Below are 24,838 nucleotides of genomic sequence, written 5' to 3' on the forward strand. Positions count from 1 at the left end.
CTAAGCACCCTAAACTTTTTCTAGACAAGTTTAACTAAAAAAGGGAAAGAAATTAGGGAAGACCAAATTTTAGGGATAAATTCATTTAGAGCAGAATAATCAATGTGTCCTGTTGGGTTAACTGTTTAGTTTTCTCTCCTCAAAAGACTGACTACTCTTTAGTGTCCAAGATTTTGCTATCTAAATGTTTCAAACTTGAATGTTGTTTAAGAACGTATTGCCTGAATAATAAGGATGGGTAATAGGCATTTTGGAACAGGAAATAATTGATTAATGCCATGAAAAGCAAAGAGTATTCCTTAACAATAAGCATGCATACATTCTTCCTGTGATACACAGAAGCTTTCTGACTCTTCTCTATTTTTCTGTGGAAACTTGCATCTTTACTGTGAAATTATGCAGCATACTTTACACAAGCAAACTGTTGAGATTAAGAGCCAAATGCTTAATGAAGAGTAAGTGAAAAATATCTGATTATATCTAACTAATTAATAAAGGAGGATTCTTGCACAATGAACAGGGTAGGTGAGAAAAGAATCTCTGATATGAGAGGGGATAGTTCTACCAGCTCATGCTGGAAACTCTGTGTGTAGGTTGACAAAAAGAAATTCCCTGAAGCAGACTCAGTTCTCTGTTCTCTGTGGATAGACCTTATGCTGAAGATGGACCTCCTGAGTGAGGGAACTTCAAATTACTTTTTAGGAGGTCCTTTGCCAGAGGCATGAAAGCTTTTCTTGGACAAAGTGGAAAATCAAGATATTTTGATCTGCATTTTTTTTTAACTATTTCTTAACTGTTACCAAATTCAGAAAAAAAAATGCAGACATCAGATTATTGTGTTTTCATTGGTAATAATTGCACATAACAAGACTCAAATACACACTAGCTGGTTTAAGAAAGTGACTTGAAAGATGCAATTTACACAACATATGCATTGAAACAATATAGTCTTTGATTCTACAGAACACTTATGGAGATCGGGTATACAATGACAGTCAGTAATGTTCAACTAGAAGCTAAGGCTTCTTATATCTACTAAATGTTTTATGTACACCATTTTCTTGGGAAATTATGGCATTTTTCTGAATGTTTTCTGGCACTTTATTAATGTTGAAAAATGTTACAAAAATAAATAAGATATATGTTATATAGTATCTATAATAATAAATAAAATAAATTAAGGTGCATCTTATAGCATAATACTGAAAAATAATATAAGAATTCTTAAGCATCTCTTTTAAGGAACACTAATATTTTACCAAAACATTAATAATATTTAGTATTCATAATTTATCTCATTAAAATCTTTTCACAGCAGAAACAACACTTTATAGTATAATTTTATTTGTATAAAGCTGTGAATGACAGCATGATGAACAGACTCCATCTCTCAAAGATAAAGCAAAGCTCAAGAAGTGGATGAAAGTGAACCAAATATCAATGGCTGTCTAGTTTTGTAGATTACTCTATTTAGGTGCTTATTGCTATAAGCTGACTGTGCCTAATTTGAAAAGGAATATTCCACATTATCATGCTTGTAAATTTATCCCCAACCAGCACAGATGGCATAAAATGCTTAATGTTGTTTTCACACGACATGTCATGCTGTGGGAAGATATGGTTGGAATAAATACATTTTATCTTCTGACATTTCTCCATATTATTTAATTATTTGGAGAATAGTTTACAAGAGAACTTCAGTATGGGGAGGGGTTTATTTTATACTCACAAGTGACTTCAATAGTTGGACAAAAATGAAAATATATTTGTATGGCCTGTAAATAAGGTAACATTAGTTGGCACTTGGTTTAGCTTATGTATTTTGCACAAAGGAACAGGTGATTATGAGCTTACTTTCTCCTTCATCTACATATTCTGAACAGTCTACTTAATAAGCACTTATTCAGATATCAATGGATAAATTCCGAAACTTTTTGTTTCATTGCCAGAGAAAGTAAAGATTGATTTTACCCTATTTTTGCTATGCCTATTGACAACTGAAGAAAGTAACTAACAATAGTTCTATGCAGAAGCAGAAAGAAAAAAGGACAGATTCTGTGTCAGCTCTGTGCAGATGCAGAGGAATCAAGTACAATAACCTTTTACATGCAGTAGTCAAGAAATAGCACTGCACAGATACTTTTTTTTCCTATTGCAGAACAAACAGCCTGAGTTCATGCATCACTGAATGTGAGGCAGCAGCTTCCCATCAGGGACTGGCTCTTGGGGAACCCACAGGCAAAACAATGCAAACTGTAATTAGAATACTTTTCTCTCCTATTCTGGGAATAAACAATCTTACCATTGTTCATGTTTACACAAATAACAAAATGCTCAGCTGAGTTTTAGTAACTAAAGATGATACAGTAACAGTCTTGTTATAAATAATATATATGCCAATGTAATTCAGGATTTCTAATTAATGTAGAAATTTTTAAGCATTTTCAGCCTCTTGAATTGCTCAAGCATGTATTTTCTGCATACTATAGGACTTAGATTCTGTAATGTCTTTTCTGTTTAAATATTTTCAATTAAATGATATTAAGTATGAGCACTTTTGAAAGTGGTCATACTTTGAACTTCCTTTTTCACAGCTTTCTAATATTATATTAGCTGATATGCTGGGGAAGGAGTAAAAAAAGTCTGTTTGTCTGACCTCAAGTAATAGCTACAGAATTTCTCAATTTTATTTTGGTCCAATAAAAAAATAGCAGTAGCATTTTTATTCCTTACAATTATAATTACTTTAGTAATGGAAGTATTTGCATTTTAAGCTAGACATCTTCAGTTATGTTTCTTCCTTAAAAGCCAAAGCTACCTTTAAATTCATTATTTACTTAAAGAGACAAAACACATGGGGACATTTAATATGTAATATCAACTCATAGCCTATTTATAAATGGATGCAATATTTCAGAAATGAAAAACAAAGCTATTAATATTTTATTACTACTCTCAATTATACCTCTAACATACTGTGCAAGGTACTTCACTAGCTGGGGATGAGTTAGGAGATCTAGTACACTTCATCTGAGTTTTATGATCACTGTGTTTGGAATGCATGCTATCATAACAACAACATGTATCTGTATGATGACTAACACCATCTAATATTAGATGACTAATAAAAAAAATAATTGCAGTTACACAGCACGGTCAGTTTGATGTGAAAGAAATTAGTTCATTATTTAGACTTCGTGTGGGTAAGAAGAATGACCATTCCATTGAACAAGCAAATGAAACCAATAAAGAATGTGCTTTTAGAATCTTTACCACATATGATAAAGTAAAATAAACATTCATATACAGGCAAAGATTTAAACAATTTTGGTTACCTACAGCATATGTGCTTCTTCATGAGAAGGCCTCCAACCACATTATAGGTACTAGTTTATGTTCTGCAACATTATTATCTTTATTTTAGAATACACCTGGCAAAATGGCAGAAGACATCAAAAGGGCATAGTATGCTTATAAAGCACTTGATCTCAATAGCTAAGGCTGACAACATCTACCTTTTCCTAATTAATGAAATTTATAACTTTAGCATACTTTGAACAGGTGGACTCAGCCTCAAAGTGCCAAATAATTTCTAAACCTTGGATATACAGTGTAGTTATAAAATACAAAAGATGGACTGTAAAATGTAGCAGTAAGATGTAGCAGCCACATAGACAATGGCTTCATGCACCTATTTTCCAGTGCATGGGGAAAGGCTTTGGTACAGTACCAAACCAAGATTAATTGCTTATTTAGGTTTATTTTCAATTTTCAGTTTGAGTAAATACAACTCCAGTCTCCAATGTTCTGTCCAACTACAGAGCAAACTGTACAGCTTAACTAATTTTTCTTGGAAGTGCATAGTCAGTCATCTCATTATTGAACCTGTGGTTCTCTGCAGTCTGGCAAAAAGGGTCTTCTTTCTTTTCAAATGATTATTGATTCAGAGAATAGACCAGATTACACTTTGATAACATGAAATATATCCTCTAATAGCTCATGTAGACCTTCAGTTAGGAGAACTGAATCACCAATTGTACGCACAGTCCTGTGATTCTGTTGTGATGACTAACTTGGCCACTTCAGTTAATTAAAAGGATATACAAATTGCTCATTTATGGGCTTATCCAATTCTCATTAAAGTTAAAATCAATGAGAATCCTTCCTGGATCTAACTGTTCTCCAGTTGCTAAGTTTGGAAGGATATTAGGACCTTAGTTTCAAAAAACATTAACACCGTAAGAGATGGGAGACAAAGCTATGAGAACAATGACATAAGAAATTGAGTAATCAAGTGCTAAAGAGTTATGCAGTCTAAATTAGCCATTTTCTCCGTCAAGTCCCACCCTATTCCTTCTCACTCGGGTGACCCCCCCCTACTTGCACTTCTAAAAGAAGCCCACAGAATCCACTAACTTTGCAGTCACAGCCAGCCACTGCAGAAAAGAATTCTCTGGACTGCAGTGCCACCCAGAGCAGGCACCAAGTGCAGGGGGAAAAAAAGGGCAATAAATTAGTCCACTGGTAACACAATGGGGTGTTTTAAAAAATGCACTGAATTCATCACGTAGATGTAGGCTTTCAAGTTTTTTGTGCAGTCAATTTTCCAGCTTGTGGAATCCAGTAGAGCTTATTTAAGGTTAAAAAAACTTAGGTTAGTTAGTGAAAAAGAAGAAATGGTCCAGTCATGCCAAAGAAAAATGGAGCCAATTTTCTTTGATAATCCATAACTGCAAATGTTTTAGAAAAATATCCTAAAAAAAAAGAAAGTGGTGATTTCATATTTTGAAACTTTGCCTAATTTTTGTTTCCAGCTTAGAATGGAATTCAGTTATCTGGATTTGAGTAATACAAAAGAATTGGACTTACTTTTTTATTTTTAGAATGTACTTTCTGAACCTATTCCACAAGTTGACACAATGCACACTGAAAAAGCATAATAGTGCATACACTGGTGAATCTATTGTTTTTAAATTAATAGTTGATAAATTTATGATAATAGCATGATAAATATGATGTAATAACATAATAAAGTATATTTTATTGAAGAGTATATAATATCCTACATTTCATATCCTATATGCATAATATCCTATATGCATTACCTTAAAAATATGCAACTTAAAAATTTGTTATATAATTTCTGTTCACAAGCCATTTTAAAAATAGTTTTATACTATTTTTGCTTTAGAAATTCTAGGTTATATAAAAAACCGGAGAAACAGAGAAATTCTGATTTAGATCTATATACTGTATATATAATATTTATAGATCAGTATCAAAATATTGATAATTCTGATGACACACAATCTGCTTAGGTTGATCTCTATGTTATTTTTGTTTGCTTAAACAGAGTTATTGTTACATAGCTTTGACTACAAAGAGATGCATTGCACATTAGAATGGAAAAAGTTCATTCAGGTACTTTTCAGAACCTTAAGACTAATGGATTTCTGCACCTGTTTGTGCAAATAAGGAGTTTTTGTTCCCATTGCACTCATCCAGCTGTGACTACCTGCCCCACTGTTTCACCTCGGACTATTTTTCTGTTTTTCTGACAGATTATTTTTGCCTTGGAGAAATTTTATGTATTAGAAGTAATAATAAGTAAAGACACTTATTTTGAATTAATCTTAATTTATGGGATAAAAAAAGCCCCAACAACAACAACAACAATGACAGAAACTTCAAAAACAGACCAAGCCTCTGGTTATAACAAGGGTTAAAGCATACAGTCAGTTTCCACCCAGCATGCAATTCAGTGTTCTCTCACTGACATAATTCTGTGATTATGGCAATAAAAAATATAACTGCTTACTTTGTTCAACAGTTATATCTCAAGATATATTTAAGTTCTGAAAATAAATTATCCTCAAAGCATCTACAATATTTTTATTCTACAGTTAGGCACCATAAAAATGATAAATAGTACTTTACATTTATTTGAAAGAATTAGCTCTTCTAACATGAAAGTCAGTCCAATTTCATTTCTAAGAAGAAATGAAATCAGAGAACTTGCTTGAAAAACAAAAAGTGTGTAAGCACTACTTTAGTGTCAATGTTATAGCTACACAGTGAGTGGCCAGATAATGATAAAATATAGAAATGTATGAGAATTCTTGATACAGGTTCATCACAAATTTTCACATCACTGAATTAGTTCAGGAAGAATAGCACAAAAAAAGCATTTTGGGGTGCTATCAGGTTATTTCCTTAATGAAACAGGCCTATATCAATAAAGACACCAAATTTGCATCTTCATCTGGACTCCATAGGTGTGTGATATTTCTAGCTTATGCTGAGAGAATTTCAATACAGCAGATCAAACAAAATACAGAGGAAACAACTGTAGTGGAAAAGCTACAATAAACCAAACAGAAAAGAAGTTTCAGGATAACAATGATTTATAAAATCTTTGGTCAAAGCAAATGAAGGCTCATTTAGAAATTCAGACTTGCAAAGGGGCTGAAATTTCATACGGATTTTGCTGAAAACTTTGTATGAAATAATTTCAATTGTTCAAAACACCAGGAATCTGGTTTGCCCCTGCTAGTCTAATGGCATGCTCCATTTTGGGTAAGCTGAGTCTGATGGATAAACTGCTGGCCACAGATGTCCATTATATACATTAAGTACCCAATCGTCACTGAAAGCAGCTCCCCCCATCAAGTTCACCAATATGGCTGCACATGCAATCCTTTCCTAACTAACTTCTGTTAGAATGAAGCAGGTTAACAGAAAGATTAAAATTCTGAATTATTTGACAGAGTTGGGGCAAGGAATAATGACACATACAAGTATATCAACTTTTCAAGCAGTTTGGCAAAGGCGCCTCATTTGTCTTCTGTAGAACCATCTTGATCTGATTTGGCTGCAGCCATAAAACAAGTTTACCTGTACTGTACTTTCCCCATTTATAAATTGAACATATAAACTTTTGTACACCTACAGAGAAGAAAAATTATTTGCTGTTAAGTACAACCATCAGCTTCTGTCCATGCTGATACTTTGTATATGAATTACAGTACATATGTGTATGCAGAAAATGTTTATGAAAGAAACCTTTAAAATGCTTTTTCTTCAAATTACTATGAACTGCACTTAAATGCAATTTATTTTCACTCAACTGCATATAGGACAGTCTTAAATGGATAGTCTTTAGTGTATAGTCTTTAATTGATAGTCTTAAGGGATCTATTAATTTAAAAATACTATCTTTCTTAAAGAAAGTCCACATTGCAAGTGAACAATCATCTCAGATCTGCATAATTAAAAACTTCCATGAAGAACATGGCTATAAATATCCTGTTGCCTTCCTCATTTAAATGTTTCCTTTGCATACTAATCAGATAGAAACAGGATCCAATTCCCAATTTGAAAAATAAACACATTAAAGAAAATTAGTTTAGGCATCATTACAGTGTACATACACGAGTGTCTACATTTTTTTTAATGGACACTTGCTATACAGCATTTAAATACTAACTGTAATTTCTCTGTGTGGCTAATTTGACCACACATATTGCAAACTGTTTTCATTTTCCTTTATTGTCCTCTAATGAGCTCATCAAGAGTATATAATTAGTGCAGTAAACTGCATAACACAGGCTCTGCCCTAAAGCAGCCAAGCAGAGTTCTCGACTAGCCCACTTTCCCACTGGAACTTAGTACTGTTAATGGCCCATGATCAGTAGGAACTATATCGAGGGATATGCTCTGTTTTAAACAGCTTGTGATCTCTGGCTTGAAGCAACAGTTCTGGGGCTATCACCATCTGTACGGACACACAAATGGAAGTTGTTTTATCTCTTTTTAATGAAGCTACCGAGGTCAATTAATAATGGCTTCAGATGCCTGAAAAACATATATCACTAGAGCAATTTCTCTCTGTGTAGAAAAGTTTTAATATTCTCCGCAGTAGGTAATCCTAGAATTCTCTACTAAAATCTGAACATAGAAGTAGATGTGAATTTACAAAGATATAACTTATAGAAGTAAGAAAACACTGCAGACACTTAAGGGTACGAACACAGATATAAATATGGTGTAACGGTCAGGTAGATTTCAGTCGAGGTAGCTTTGGAAGACTCAGTAGTTGAGAGGTATCATTCTTCCCTTACAATATATAGCATATCATAACAAACCAGCCCTTTGAGAAATGGGCACCTCGAACACTTAAGAATCTGGTGGTTTAGATTCACAGCATTTGCTACACTGTTGTCAAAGATCCATACAATAAAGAGATTTTCATGTAATATCTATGTTATCATATAGAAACTAATTCTATTTTTTGTGATCTGTGTCTTGCAGGAGATGTCTATATTAACACAAGGAATTACAAAGATATTTGGTCTTGTCCTGGTGTTTTTGTCACTCTGTTTTTGACACCGCCAGCCCCCAAAATATGTGGAAAACTGTTGACACCCCAGAAACAGCATTGCAGTACTATCTTTTCTAGTTCACAACTGGTGTGAACATGCCCTCTTCAAAGGAGATATGGCATAGACTCTGAATAAGCAAGTTCCTCAATACTTTTACAAGCTAAAAGTAAGAAATTTCTTCAAGAAGAAGATATCTTTGCATATCTTCCTAGCATCAACCAATTCCACTAATTAGACAGTGCTTAATCACTGGGTACAGGAGTAACTGACGGGAATGTAAGGAAAGGAGCAATAAAAGCCAATAAAGAATGCATTGAAAAATAAGACAAAAAAGTAAACTCAGTTACTGTGAAATCTGACACCACTATTCCTCTCCAATCACTTCTTATTTATCAGAGCCTGCATAGCAAAATAGCACACTCAGGAGCTTCTCTGGTAATTAGTTTATCAGGGCTCTAATCTTCTTCTGCAATTAATCATGTAAAATCTTATCACCAGTTTAATTTTAATCCCTGCTGTTCATCTTCTACTGAATAAAGTATAGATATGTACTGTGGTGGAAACAGTTTTCCACTTCAGTAAACACTTAAAATCTAAAATAAAAGTTAAAAAACTGTGCATAAACCAAAATTCTTTATGGAAGGCTAAAGTATCATTATAATTCACTTCCAGTGTTGCTACAGCCGGTTAGGAGATTTCACACCACAATTAAAAAGCTGTAAAAAGGAAAATTAACAGTAGCCTAAGAATAATGAAATATAAATAATCTTTTTAGGGTTTGCTTACATGTATTTAGATTATTCTGTAAATAAATAAATAAATAAATACATACATACATACATACATAACAGCACATAAATTATAAAGATTATTAAACATACATTTTTCTCAGCATCATTAACATTTATTTGATTTTCTAAAAATTGCATTTGCAAATAAAATGGCAAATATAGAAAGCAAAATCAACAAGTACTAAGGATATATAAATCAAAAAAATAAGTTTATTGCACAACAGTAGAAAATTTTTTGTCACATTCTTTCCTGGATGACATTGCAAGCAGCACTAGATTTTAAACAATGACTCAAACAGTCATGAATTAAAAAGAAAAACAATGTCCTAGACCTAATGTATTATTCTACTCAGTAACAAAGCTGCTATTTAAACTGAATAAAGAGGCCCTTCAAATAATTTTTAAAGTAAGTAAAATTCTATAAAGTTTACAAAACAGCAGTGTTTATAGAAGCAGCATAAAGAGTAAAAATTCTTTGAGTTTTAATGAAGTTTTATAAAACATTCCTGTTTTCAACACATTATTGTATCTAAAGCAGGAAATCTGGAGTTCATAATGTTTTCCTCATAGAAGAAAGGAGAAAAACTTCAAGATATACCTGCAAGTCCTCAGGAGTGAAAGAACATAAATACTGATGAGAACAAACTGGAAGCATAGAAAGCATCCAAGTTAAACTAAATTTATACACTTTCAGATTAATATGCTTCTAAGTTGCATTTCTAGATGTAGGCTAGATATATATTAGATCTAAAAAAGACAAAATGAATGTCACTCTTCATTGCAACTAATCTCCAATTTTTTTCTTGAGAGAAGAGTAATTTATTAGAAAAGAAATTAAAAGAAATCTGAAAAAATATGGACATAAATCAGGCTTTTACTTTTGAAATAGAAGATTCTATTATTGAAAGTAATTTTTTATTTCCCGTACTGAAACACAAAGATCATTCCTTGTCTTAACTCAGCAGTTTCTTCAAAAAGAGTTTCCCTACAATAATGCTTCCATTTATGTAATTTATTGAACAAAAAGAAATTCCATATTAAGTAAGGTCTTGAAATAAAAATAACCTCTCCAAAGACATTTGACAATAACTATTGTGTGGATCAATATGTATCATTATAGATTTTCTTGTCATTTATAAGCTTTAATATTTAGAATTTGTACACCTCATACAAGTTCTCTGAAAGACTGTTGATTTTCACAGTGTGATTTCATCACATATGAACTCACTCAGGTGCTAAGCTTTGCATCTCAGTCCCCAGTTGTTGATGGATTTTTAAGAGCATTCCCACTTTCTGTTTGTATTTAAGACTACCCCAAACCACAAGGAAATCACAAATTTGTGGTAGAGATAAATTTCAAAGGAAGCCTCTTCTTGAAAGAAAAGCAGTGAAGTTATCCAGTGATAAATTATAGAAAACTTTCTGAGACCAGAAAATTACCCAGGTACAGAGCTGAAATCACTGAAGGGATTGCCTGCTATTTTTCATGAATTCATAAAATTTATTTTTTTTATCATATTCAAAACACATGCAGTCCTACTGTGGAAGAAAAACAATCATAGTTTAATGATATAGTGATGATACAGCAGCAACTAAATGGGACTTCTGGCAAGAAACATGCAATAGAAAAGGCAGAGTTTTTTCTGTCCTGGCCAGAGATAATGTTACACAAAAACCAGTGTAACAGGAATTGAAACAACATATATGCTCACAACTACTTCCAATATGAAAATAATTTTATGTAAAAGGAAATGTAATACATAGCTAATATATGTATAGCTAATATAATTAGTGTTCAGATAAATTATTTGTAGCATGGTGACTGTCACTGGATCTGATAATGTGGGCTTCTGCATTTAAATACTTCTGGTTTTGGTTAGTACCAGATTCTGCTCTCATTAAGTTTTTGAACAGGCCCTCACTTTATGAAATCCCTGGCTCCCCTGGCAATTTGTTTCACTGGGATCAATAACTATGAAAAGTGTTGCCTCAGTGTGAATGAAGCTATGTGAAGTAGACCAATTGCCTCTATATGGCTCCTTTACATAAACACAATATTGCTTGTCATTCTAAAACATGCAACAAGAGGGACCTTTCTCTTCTAATGTTGACATACAATTGCACTGGACAAAACATGGTAAATAATAATTACAGAAGAGTAAATGTGTGCAGAATCTTACCATTGAATGACATACTTTTTGTGTCTGATGGCACTCATCAAAGTAGAACAAATATATTTCTGGAGTTATGAGAAGTACTTCTATTAGATCAAAAGTAAAAGAACGAAAACAGTAAAAAGGAAAAAGCACAGTGTTAATGGTTTTTAAAAAAATAAATATTCCAAAAATGCTTGATGTATTTTTGTTGCATTATCCAGATTCTCAACTGAAATACTGTTGTCTTTCCTCATAAAAATATCCCCTCTAATGTTAAAACATCCTAATTTTGGTATCATATTTGCTGTCTGGATTTCTGTATCTGATCAATGCAAACCCATAAAAAGAACAAATCAATGAAGAATCTGCATATATTCCAGCCATTTAACAAGTATTTTTAATTGCCATAGAGTATGCAGACACTTTAAGGATAGGATGATATTTGAGGACCATTGTTTGTTTAACAACTTGGATTGGCAAGATGTCTTGATTTCTTTTACCAATGTGTTGCATTGTGGGATTTGCAAATAAACAGCAAAACAACATCGACACTACCCTTGTAGAATCTCTGAGTGCCAGGAAACTTCAGCAATATAAAAGTGGCAGAAATAAGAGAGTAACTTTCTGTGCTAGTTTTTGCCTACATTTCCACTCTATCCAGCCATACGTAGCACACCTGGTGTTCGTAGATGGTGGCTATTGAATTGTTTCATTTTTAGGGAAGGAACAAAGAAAAGGTGCATTATGTTAGATACTAAATTCACAGAAAAAGTAATGAAGTATTCATACAGTAATACATTAATACTTCGAAGGCATGAAGCCATCACAGATTCACTTCCTAATCATTAAACCAAATTAAAACTGTCCTGGAAATGACCAAAGTAACTTTTTAGTTACTTCAGAAATAAACCTTTGGAATGTGCTTATCTTTGTGTGACTAAGATAAAAACCATGCTGCATAGCATTTGGCACAGTCTTTTAGGCCAGAGGTGACATCTATCTGATCCTCAGAAAACTATTATTTTGGTTTCAGTTCTCTCTTCACTTCAGAATGTCTGACACAAAGAATCGGGTCTCGTGCAGCTCGTGCACTTCAGCAGAATGGCATTTACACAGCACAGCATCGAAAGTAGTAGGGGAACAAAGATGGGGTTGACAGTACCAAGCACTCTCTAATAGTATTTAAAAACTGCAGGAGAAGAAAGTACCCAGTCCACTGAAGTTTTGTCTACACTATCTGCTAGAAGAATCATCCTGTATATGCTTCATAGATAAAAAAATTGTTTCTCAGTTGTGCTAGTCAGCACAGGCCAAATTCATGCCATGCACAGTACTAACAGTTCATTAACACGGATGATCAGGCAAGCAGTGCTTGAACTCAACATGTCTTATTTTTTTTTTCAAATTAGCAGTGAGAATATAGCCTCTTTGTATCTGCTGCAGCATGAATCTAAACTCTGCAGTGAAAAGATCAAATGGTCACTACTTGTTTTCAGTACAGAAACTAAGCACAAAAAACCAAGCTGGGAATACTACATAATATCACACAGTATAAGAATAATATATGCTAATTTCTGTATGATATAGTAAGAAGACGTACTTTATACTTATGAGGATCAAAAATTAAATTTCCTTTTCTGTGAAGAGACTGAAGAACATGGTTTTATGAAAGCAATGCAGAAAACATGAATGTCTATCCAGAGTAAGGAAAAGGGGATCAAGCAAGTTTCTCTCAATTATCAGCATTTCAAATTTGAAAATCAGAATCCCACAAAATACAGTTCCAAACTCTCTGAATTATTATTTAAGTTCACTTTTATTTATCAAATCATGACAGAATACAGAAAAAAAAAAGCAACCTGTATTTTGTACATATCTTAGATTAAGGATATTGCAATGTAAAGATTTTTTTCATTTTATTGTTTTACAAAAAGAAAGGCCTTTGGAAAGAAAAAACAGACAAAGGCTTGGAATACTCTTCTTGTATTATCATATACTCTACTACTTATATTTAAATCTACAATACACCTATGCTACACATCCCATTCAAGTTATGTATATTTTGAAATCTAATTAAGAAGGAGTTGTTTTTTTTCCAAGTCTACACATATAATTCTTGTTTTCCAGTTGACCTCCACAAACAAATTTCTGCTCCTACTTTGAGTTACATGGTATTTTTCTGGGATTACATACAAAAAATAATGACAACTCACTACCTACCAGTTTCATCCAGAGAAGCAAGAATACCTTCTGTAAATTTGATATAAATACGTAGAACAGGTCTTCAGTTTAGGTTTCAAGAATATTGGAAATAACTTTGCAGTTCCTCAATGGAATCTTGAATTGCTAAATTTGAAAGAATAATTTAACAGAATCTTCACTACAGATCTGCCTTCATTAAAAAAAAAAAATATTGCACGCACACACACACGCACACATACACACACTTCTCATGTTTTATGGTCCCATCCTTACACATGCATTATTTCAGATGGAAGGTTCATGATTTTTTTTTCACACAGAAATATGTGTATGCCAACCACTCCTGATCATTTAAGTTTGCTAGATCTCTTCCTTGTGGGGGCCTATGACACAGTAGTTTCCCTATGACAAGTATCTGTTTACATCAAAGAAACAATAAAAAGTATTCCAAGGCAACAGAATAATTTTGTTTCATGTCTGGTTTCATCTAACTGCTTGCGTTACTAGTAGGTGGTTAAATAAGGTATGCGTGAATTCATTGAACAGAAAGAAAACACAATTTTGGATCTTTCAATAAGAGATTCCGGGGCCTAACAAACATGTCTCCAGTGCCACAGGGAAACTGACTTTTCATAATGCCTGTGATATGTATTTGTGCTGATGCTCAAATAGCATATCACATAATGTTTTAATTGCAGAGACTGCTACTGCAACTCATATTATCCATATGCCTTACATTTAGATTTCTCATGAAAATCATTAACATCTCGGAGGATTTTCCTGTTATGACCACTCCAGTGTTTAGCTTTGATTTGCAATTGGCATTTTTGTGATAGATAAATCTACTGGGACAGTCTACTTCTCTGTGAAATCTAACCCATGGAGAGTGTACTCCCCAAAGCTAATTTTGCTCCTAAAAAGGGTAACCTCTCCAGGTTATCCCTGCAGTCAGTGGAGACAGATTTTTCCAAAGATGAAACTTTCACATATCCAGCCTTTCTGAATACATTTTGTCTCTTTCCACTGCTAGTCAGGAGTACAGTATATAATCTATCATTTAAAGTACACATCAGCATTTAACATCACACTCTTATATTTATCAGTAAAGCTTTTTTCTTAGTGTATGGTTCTCATCATACAAAAATACAGTCACCTAAAGAGACTCGGGTATCTTGGCATATCTTGGTTCTGTTCATTTCTCTCATGCACACTCAGTCAAGCCAGCATGGCTGAAAAACATACTCACTTTGTTTATCAAATCACAACATGCAGATGGACAACTTCTGAGACAATGGCAAGGAAGAGATGGAAATTTCTTAGTATTAAACTGATAACAAGCAGGAAAACTATCTCAAGAAAAGAAATCATCAGAAGAAAGCACCTTCACATACATCACAGAAATATCCCTTAGCTACAGTAATTTCAGGAACTTCCTCTACAAAGGAAATTACCTAACATTCTTTTCCAGTTTCAAAACAGATTTTTACTGTTTTCTTGCATTATACTTCCCTAAGTGAGGTTAGATTTATTAAACACGTAATTTACTTGATACACATAATAAAAAACTTTATTTTCTCTGTAATGCTCCCTCCTATTTGCTTTGGCTGAGTAAGAGTTAATTCTTAAAGGTAATTCTTAATTTAATTCTTAAAATTTATTTCACTTCTTTTGGTGGCATTTGCTGAAGGACTCTTCCTTCTTACACAAAGACACTGACAATAACAGTAAACCAGCAAAACTGAAAGATTTTTTTATTCTCAAAATTGGATTAAAAAATTAAAAGTAAAGTCTTCAAAAGTAAGGCTAACAAAATTACAGCAAGATTAGGAAATTAATGAAAAAATGTAGGGAAATTGCAGGAGGAAAAAAGAGGGCTGACAGACACAAAGGTGAGATTTGTGACTTCAGGAGAACATTCTTTGAACAAAAAATTTCTATTTTATGCAACCAGTTCCATTCCTTAGATGTTTGCTAAAATTTGTATTCTTTTCCTTACACTGCTAGCTACAGAAATATTCAAAATTCTTAGGTATAATTGGATTTTCTGCTCTCTTAAAGTATATCAAAGAAAAAATTGATCAACATTGCTTTTACTGCCTTATGCTTTAACATATTCGTAAGAGAAATATAAGGAATAATGTATAGTACAAAACTACACTTAAATTTAATTTCAAATCACAATCCCTAGCTCAGTTCAATGCCACATCATTGTTATGTAGTTAAATTAGTGTAAAGCTTCAGAATCCTGGTCAGGAACCATGGATTTTTAACTTATTATTAAAAAAACAAAACAAAAAAAATACACCAGAAATGCATCTATTTCTGTCTTTGAGAATTGAACATTAAGTAAAAAACAAGAAACAACATATCAATACATAGGGATTGTTGGGAGTGAAAAAGAATATACAATTACTGCTGACATTATAGAAAATCACTTCAGAATATCAATGTCTTAACCAATACCCAGCATTATGGAAATAGAAAAAGCATTTTGCAGTGAGACAAGAAGTACAGTACCATTTGACAACCTCTGCTTTGTATATTGGCCAAAGTCCTTTCCCTTTTCATTCATCTCTAAATGGGTTTCTGATCACTGGCCTGGAGAATCAAAGGCAAAATGTAGGCACAAGTAACCCCATCACTGTCTTGTGTTAACTGAGCTCGACAACAGCTAAATCTGAAAAATTATTAACATCCTAAATTATATATTGATTTGATTTCTTCTCATGTACTCTGACACATTCTTTTTCTTAGAAACTGTATCATAACTGTATCAGAACAAAGTGAGAAGAGAGAGAGTTGAATGATAGCTTTCACATTTCTTACATTTGTTGAATGTTGGATTACACTTTCAAAGCAAAAATAACAGGGAACCCAACATGGTGCACAAGCAGAAAGTCTTAACATAGAATCAGGTGTTCTGGGGATTGTTTGCTTGCTTTTGGATTTTGTTTGGATGGGTTTGGTTTGATTGGTTGATTTGGTTTGACTTTTTTTTTTCCCTAAAAAATATAATTCCTATCTGAAACTTCTAAATTTTGAATTAAATTACATTGCTCAGCAAATGCTCTGATCATAAATATTTAATCTACTTCACCTAATTCTCAAATAAGAAAAGTCAAAAGGGTAGCTCTCAGCTAGTATAGTCCTGTCCAAGACACAAAGACTTCCACGTGCTAATTGCATCAGTTCTGGGACAGCCAGATGATGTTGTAACAAGAATACATATTTTTACTGGAGTGTCTAAAAACAAAGATGATGGATGTGCAATATAAAAAAATAAATCAATAGTCCAAAGCTATGGGCCTCACAAAATCAATTTTATTGCCTAGAGTGTTTTTCAAAAACTGTGAAAAAAGCAAAATCTTGAAATGAGATGAAATGATATAACAGAATAATATCTGAAAGACCTGAAGCACTTTAATCACCTGAGTATTTTGGTGGTTTAATCACACTGCAATATTTATGTTCCCACTGGTATCATTCCATTATATGGGGCTTTAATCTGTTTTCCTTGAGGGCGAGAGAAAAATGCCACAAGAAAATTATTATCCATACAAGGAGTTCCCCATCTCCCAAGCTTCTCTCTCCCCACTGCCTATTGGGTTTAGGGTCTATTTTTATTAATATAAGAACAGAAAGCCAGGTGCAGAGCACAATTCTTTGATTTTGGCAACCTCACACCAATTTTCACAGAAATATTTTTCTCAGAACAGAAATACTAATTGAGTACACAAATAAAAAAAGCTGCAATAAACCAGCATAATGAACTTAAAATTATTACATGAACCCAGCTTTCAGATGTATATTTAAAATAAAAAATATGCCACCCTAATAAACGTGACAAGCTGAAATCAGATGTCTCCTCAAACTGAAGGCAAATTTGTTTGCAAACATATGTAAAAAGAGAATTACACAGAAAACAAATATTTTCTCAGAATTATTTAATGTGTTCTCTGAAAGTAGTTCTACGTGAAGTCAGCAGCGCAAGTCCAACTGAAGAAATCACTCCTCAACCCCAACAACCAACTGTAAACCGTGTGAAAAAACATAGAAATTAATTACCCAGGAGAAAGGAGTAACTCCTAGCTGGAGGGCAGTAGTCAAATTCTAGACAATTTACACAGTAACGGGAAGATCCAAAGAAAGCCTTAATACCTAGAGAACAAATCTAGGTGTCTCAACTCTTTGCAAACTGGATCAGGAGCATGAGAAGAGTGACAAAGAAATCCATATGGAGTTGCTTAGAGCAAATCAATTGAAAATGAAAAATTCAGGTGCATGCATGACCTCTGCTCATCCAAAACGTAAAAGGTTTTTACCCAGAATTGCAGAATGGCAGGTGAAGGAAGTTCTGATCTACCCAGGACAGCTATGGAACTGTGAACCTAGGGGTATGTAACTCCACCAAACTGGGATGTGTGTTAAACTAGCCGCTTCTGCGGGTAGCATTTTCTAGATGAATCTGTGCCAGCTTGTCCCGTCCCTTATGGTGTGGTTTGCTTAGGTTCAGCAAAGAGTTCAGAATTCCTGCCCAAAGAAGAAATTATAGATGAAGCAGTTACACAAGTCAAACAGCAGTTGAGAACTGTGGGTTCTAGTTCCAGCTCAGAAAATTGTACGTGCATTTTATTTTTTAAAAAATAGCCTAGAACTATAGAACTGTGTAGGTTGGAAAAGATCTCTAAGATCATAAAGTCAAACCCATAAACTCAACCCTGTCAAGTCCACCACTAAATTATATCCCCAAGTGTCGCACCTACAAGCCTTTCAATCAGCTTTGGGGATACTGACAGTCCGTTCCAATATGTGACAACCCTGTCCATGAAGAGACTTTTCCTAATACACAATCGAAACCTTCCCTGACATGATCTGAGACCATTTCCTCTTGTTCTATTTCTTATTTGGGAGATGTGACCAGCCCCCACCTTGCTGCAGCCTCCTTTCAGGCATCTGTAGAGAGAAAATGAGATTCCCTCCAAGTCTTTCTTTTTTCCTCCAGGCTAAACACCACCAGCTCCCTCAGCTGCAAAAAGATTTGTGCTCTAGACCCTTCCCCTGTTCCGCTGCTCTTCTCTGGACACACTCTAGCTATGTCCTTCTTACAATGAGAGGTGCAAAACTGGACCACAGGATTGGAAGTGTTGCCTCACCAGTGCTGAGTACAGGGGAAAAATCATTGCCCTGGTTCTGCTGGCCATACTATTGCTGATACAGGCCAGGATGCCATTGGCCTTCTTAGCCAACCCAATGCCAAATAGGCCAGAAATAAAGTTGCAAGCAAAATAAAATAACTATGCATGATGTGTTTTGATGTTAGTACTACAGTTATGCATTAGATTTGCTCAAAGCATGCTTCCACTCTGGACTTCTCAGGTAACTTAAACACTTCCTTGTCTCATTTGGAGGCCAGACACATGTCTGCTGATATTAAGACAGGTATTAGCATCCAGTATAAACAAACATAGAGATGCTACTGCAATTTGCAAAAGTCTAGTCCTGAATGTTGAGATCTTCCTCTAACATGATATTTCCAAAGGTAATTATTTCCCAAAGAACACAAATTGAACAAATGCATTAAAGCAAAGCATGATATGAATTCTTAACTCCATAAAAACTATGTTTCACTGACACATATACCCACACTCCTGGTATTTTGTGAAAGGTCTGATTAATTGCCAAACAAAATGCTGATTGAGGCCTACAAGCCCTTTCAGGTTATACCAATTTTACAGATGTTTCTACTGAAACACAGGAAGAATTTAATGTTTCCATATTTTATTTTTCCATGAATTTTCTGCAAGTTCAGAAGTCCTAACTCACAGACACTTTTCATTTTTCTTTTATCAAAAATTCAAGATGCTGAATTAATTAGACTATTAACACAATTAAGTGCTAAGTGTGAATAGCTTCAATTTAATCACAGCTGAATCAGTTCTATTTTGCACAGCCTTACACTGTATGTTCAGCTAAGGAATTAGATAGTAATTAGAAATTACCCAGTAATTATGATCTAAGTGTGGTGATTCTTTCAATGCTTTAGAAAGTACCTGACAGAGTATTGATTACATATTACAAGTTTACTATATAATCAGTTTAAAACCACATGGTTTGTATTGAAGACACTAAAGCAACCAACACTCCAATACAGGTAGGATCTTGGTAACTCCCAATTTCTTTGCTTCAGAGTTCCAGTGAGTTTTTTGTAGCTCCATATGTAAGAGTGGTAATTGAAATAAAATGAGATTGATCAATGCAAAAAAACCTCGGCAAGATAACAGATGATAACAGTTGAAGATCACTTTCCTGCTTACTCAATTACAATATAAAGCACTATTTTGTGAGACTTTTATTTTCAAAATGAGATTCTTGACAAAAAAAAACTTGAAACATTTTTGAAAAATACCATTAAAAGGCCATCAGGGGATGTCATAGACAAGAAATGTTTTGATGTTCTTAAAAATATTGAAGAATATTTGTTAAATAAATATCCTTAGAACCGTAATTCACAGAAAGCCTGTTGAAATAACATCATTAATCACAGTTGGGAATGACAAAAATATATTTTGCTTCTCACCAGTATGGTAATAACATTTTTTGGAGTGCAATCAATCTGTCTTCATCTGCTTAAAAAGGTGATTTACTGGCAGATGCCATTTTGGGCAAACCACAATATTTTTCATTAAACGTTGATAAATCAGAACATTCCGAATTCTCTTGTACTGAAGATATATATTAAAAAAAACCCCAGAAAATGTATCAAAACTAGTTTTTTTCACTTAGATCTGTGTTGTCATGGTGGTCTTATTCCTTTGAAGTGTGTATCCTTGAAGCCATATCAGAATCTTTGCTTTCAAATTTCAGCAATAATAACTGATGTAATTCAAAGAAAGCTTAGAAATATCTAAAATCCTGCAAAATATGCATAGGAATAGGAAGAATAAGTGTCAAAATGAAGCATAAGAACAATGTGAAAATTGAATGTAGAATACAGTTTATGTCACTAGTGTACTAGAATGGCTTATTTTATCAATAAACTTATGGCATTAGATGTTTTTTATGCAAATTTCAGCCATGAATCAACTAATTCTCTGGGAATCTCCATCTTCCACTTAAGAGGAAAAAGAAAAGCCAAAGCTATTAGCACTGGAACCCTGAGAAAAGTTGTCTGAGAATAGTCTGAAATATCAGAGTTCATAGGAAAAATTAAGAGAACCTCAAATACATTACTTTGTCAACATTGATGTTCAGGATGTCTGGGTTTTTTTGTTTGTGGGTTTTTCTTAATCTGAAACATGATTTCTGAACACAGAGCTGGCAAAATGCAAAGCATTTTAGAACAAGACTGACTTTTGAAAGGACTTTTGTATTTGCCGGAGGAAGAAGCAAACAATTGAAATATTCTGGGCAAGAGATTTTTCTTTAGAGCATATTCAATCACATTAAAGGATAAATGCTGCCTCTTACTAGTAACTATGAACCACTTGGAGGAGCATCACTGCCTCTGGAATACACAGGCAGTTCTAAAAATACTCAAACTCCAACAAAGGGAGGACTTGCATCTCTAAGCACAGTCTGTTGCTTTGCCATTTACCACTTAGATCCTGCTTCTTTGGAGTCTAAGATATATTATTGCATTTTGTAAAATAGAGTTCTCCAAAGTATGTGAAGTACCTTTCAGACAAGAGAATGTTTTTCCCAAGTGAAGTTCAGGTGCTGTAAAGCATGCAGAATAATTATGCTTTCTGTCTTCACATTTGGTTGAATGCTACAATAAAAAACATCAGGTATTCTCAGTCATACCTTTAAAATTTTATTTTCAAGGACTGGATACATAGGTAGAGACTGTCCAAAGCTTATGTTAGCTTTAAGTTATTGATAGTGTCAAGGCAATTTTATTGCAGCCAAAAGAAACTTCAGTCTGCCCTACTTCTACTGTTTATCTCACAGTGACTGTAACAAGTCACAGATGAAATTACCACACTGGAGAGGTACCTTCTGGTACACTGCAGTGGCACCCCGCACTTTTTTATTTGAGGCTTGTAAATCCTAATAATATTTTTGTTTCATCTAACTTTATTTTATTTGCAAAACTGTTCTTGTTCCATATAATATAATATATGAAATTTTCATTTGCAAGTCAGGTAAATCAAACAGGAGAATTTTGCTGTTCCTAAAAGTCTAATCCTTTTAAGGAATATGTTTCTGTTTCAGATATCATTCTGGCATAAATGTACCCTAATAGCATATTCCAGGTTCTGAAGACTCCCTTTTTCCTCCCTCTTTTTTCTCATTTGTTTTTCTCTTCTGTCTGCTTTCATAAAATAACAAACTTACTGTATTTGTTTTTAAGTTGTATTTACTCCAAATAATTCACAGATTTATAAAAGACGGCTTAGAAAAGAAGATACACAAAAATATAGCATTTTGTGGTGCAAAAGACTACTTCCATTTGAGTCTATACAGAATTTTCTTTACCTCTTCACATGATTTAAATTAGTTTTTTAAGAGTACATTTATCATACTCATTTAACTACAGTGGGATTACAGAGTATGTAATAAGACTTAGTAAGCACTATCATGACATTTTTAGTTTCTTATCTTAGATAGTAGCAAATTTGTATAATAGTCCCTATGTTGGGAAGCTTGCTTGGACACTGTCTCCCAGTCTCCAGAAAATAGACAAACAGATCCTGTATTGCAGCAGTATTCTCCTTCCTCAGTCACTGAAATATACTCATGTTCCCTCCCCTTGCTCTCCTGCCAGCCTTATGGCTCTGGCTAACAGTTTCAGCAGAAAGCTTCAGACCTGTTTCAGAGCACACTCTGGCCAGATGGTGAGGGTGCTCTCCCTCTCTCTACTAATAAAGACACAAGTGGCAGCATCACTAGCAGAATTTTGCTCTTTTATGTCTTAATTTATTGTCTTAATGTTTGCTCTGCAACAGGGCACAGGGGAACCCAAGGGAAAAGAAACATCTACTCAAAGTCAGGGCAGAAGTTCCAGAGAGGGCACAAATTCAGACACACCAGTTATGCTTTGTGCACCAAAAAAGCCCCTTGCTCACTAACCAGACTCTTCAGAAATTAATGGAACCCTCTCCTCTGGCTTTCACACAGATTGTCTTGGGAGGCTTGGATCTTCCCCCTGGCATTTATAATTTAGATTGCATTGATTTATTTGAAGCCTGTATCTTGTGACTCAGATGGGTGAAAATGTTTTATATGCTTTCAATGATTAAAAGTCCTAATTTATTTTTCATCAATGCTCTCCTTTTTTTATAATTTACAAAAACTACCAATAGCAATGACACATGTGTTTTATTAAGCAAGCAATATAATATTTTTTAATGGCATTTCTGAGCTTCCACCTAATATATAGAAACCTTCTGTATCTAAAGAATTTAGAGTTGGGAGTTCCAGGGCTTCACATTACACACACTGCATGAATAATCATTTTGGTTTGTTTTAAATTGGTCACAAGGTAACCAGAACATAAGGTAAGTTGACCTTAATTTTTTAATAATAGTACATTTTTTTCTTTTTTCTTTTCTCCTTTTTCCCCATTTTTTTTCTTGACTATAAGCTTGTTTACTGAGAGTGGTATTCACAGATTCTGAACCTGGGAAAGAGTTCCTTTCATCAGATAGATACTGATCTAGTGAGGTGGAAGTGACTAAAACATGGCTTCTTCCAGTTAACTTTAATCTGGACAAACTTCCACAGTGCCTGACTTAACAGACTGCAAATCATAAAAGTCCAGGAAGATGCATCACAGTTCTTAGTTTCTACAAGCTATACAGAAAAGAAGAAAGAAGTACATTTCACTTACCCCATCTTTCACCTGTATCAATAAACAGTGAAGAAAATAGCCCAGATCAGTCTCTACAGTTTCCTTATAATTGGGAGCAAACACCTGCATCTCAGCTGCTTATAAGCTTATGTGAGATAGAAAGAGGAGGAAAGGACCCTGTATTTTCTGCCAACCACCAGTGAAGAAGGAGTGAAATATAATCTTTTTGTGTAAGGAGAAGACAGAGGTATTCCATGTCATCCACATATAAGTACTGAATAAACTGAATAGTTTCACATGGTAGGCCTTGCAAACAGAATCTATTTCATTCCTGTTAATACTAAAGCTTCAAATTTTTAATTTCTCAAAAAGCAATGACTTAATGAAATCAGTTATTTTTGGACTATTATTTTTCATTTATTTTTGGGGGTTTAGTTCTTGAATGTCAAATACCATGATTTAGTGTAGTTTTGTATAGGGACAAATTCACAGAGCACAGATCTTATGCAAATAGGTTGAGAATAAGTTTTATTTTGCTCACAACATGATCAAAACTGAAGATATATTTAGATTGTGTTTAATGCTTTGCCAAGCTATGTACCTGGCTACACATGAGCTTTCCCTATTATTCATCTGAAATCACTATATAAAAGCCCAGTCAAGAGAATTTATGGGCTATTTCAGGCTGGAATTTGGAAAAAGGCATGTATGCTATATTCATTAATCAATGATAGTAATTTTTGCAGTCTTGTTTTGTGCCAGATAGTGAAATTAGATCTGTTAGGGGGAAATGTTCCAATTCATAAGGAGCCCTACTGAAACTGCTTAAGTTCAGCCAACAGATTTCACTCAAAACCTTTCATCCTACAACTTCTGGAAAGCCACAACTGTCATGAGAAATATCTTGCACTTGTGAAATTCCATGTTACTGAATGTAGTAAAACACTCATATATGTACATGTATTTAAACAGATCTAAAATGTAAATTGCATTTGTGCCTTCAAGTCAGTCTCTGAACACATTTTTCAGTCTTATTTGAATCTTATACTTACTACAGACTGAGTATATGGTTTTATATTCTGTAGTAATGCAAACAGAAAGTATAATATGAAGGAGTCCTGCAGAGAACTATTAAAATGCCATGAATTTCATGAAAACTCTTTTGAAAGCTTGTGACAAATTAATTTCTTTTCATCTATGTGGCCACAAATCAATATTAGAAATTTTAAAGTCAATAACTTTGTAGATAATTGAAAATAAATACAGATGGATTTACTACCAAAAAATATTTTGAAAATTAATTTGGTAAAAGCAATATACATCATGCTGATTTCAGCTGATGACTGTGGTGTAAATGTATTCACAGTATATAGAACTCATAGTACCAGTTATTAAAGACTGAGACTGGCGAGACCTGCACTACAAAGAAAGCACGTACTTAATTGTAGATATAAATTAATTCTAAATTTCTCTATAATAAAACCTGGTAAGTGTGCAGCAATAACTTCAAACTTC

At 33.8% G+C, this 24,838-nt stretch overlaps 1 protein-coding gene across 1 annotated transcript in view; it reads right to left on the reverse strand.

Annotated features, from left to right (window-relative positions):
* Positions 1-24,838, reverse strand: part of PACRG (parkin coregulated) — a 210,571-nt gene that overhangs the window by 62,455 nt on the left and 123,278 nt on the right. The window lies entirely within an intron of this gene.

The sequence above is a fragment of the Cinclus cinclus genome, chromosome 3, assembly GCF_963662255.1.
Source record: "Cinclus cinclus chromosome 3, bCinCin1.1, whole genome shotgun sequence".
Taxonomy (NCBI): domain Eukaryota; kingdom Metazoa; phylum Chordata; class Aves; order Passeriformes; family Cinclidae; genus Cinclus; species Cinclus cinclus.